Source organism: Cariama cristata, unplaced genomic scaffold (assembly GCF_000690535.1).
Source record: "Cariama cristata isolate BGI_N322 unplaced genomic scaffold, ASM69053v1 scaffold36533, whole genome shotgun sequence".
Taxonomy (NCBI): Eukaryota; Metazoa; Chordata; class Aves; order Cariamiformes; family Cariamidae; genus Cariama; species Cariama cristata.
Window position 1 is genome coordinate 1 of NW_009608471.1, and position 589 is coordinate 589.

The window sequence follows — 589 nt, forward strand, 5'->3', positions numbered from 1 at the left end:
GCACTCACCCTGCCGTGGTACAGCCTGCCCCGTCTCAGCCTCTCCATCCTCGTGACAGCACCTTTACTCCTGCCCGCATCCTCTCCTGGCAAAGGACGGGGAATGATGAAAGCTCCTCGCCACAGCCCCATCCTGCGAGGCCCAAAGAGAGCTCCGCTGCCTTTGAAGTTGCTTTCAAAGGCTCTCCAAACGAAGACGAACGTGGTTTTGATTTGCAGCTTCTTTTACAGCATTATAAAAACAGCTGCGAACTCAAACCAGAGACATAAAAAGCAGGCGGCAAGCTGTGCCACGCAGGGAAAGCCGAGCCCAGCCGGAGCTGGCGCCAACGCTCAGCATCACCCAGGGAGGGAGGCGGCCCCGGCCGAAGGGTGCTGGCTGGTCCTGCAGTCTCAGCGCCGATGGGCACCCACGTGGCTCCTGAGCCACGGGTCAGCGATGGGGAGCAGTCGAACACCCCAAGCTGCTGAGCCCTGAGGCTCAACGGGAAATTCCCCTTAGTCTGAAAGGTGCCAGGGAAGCCGAGGCCGGACTCGGTGGCCAGCGGAGATGGCCAGACTTGGCTTACCGATGTGCAGGATGATCTCGC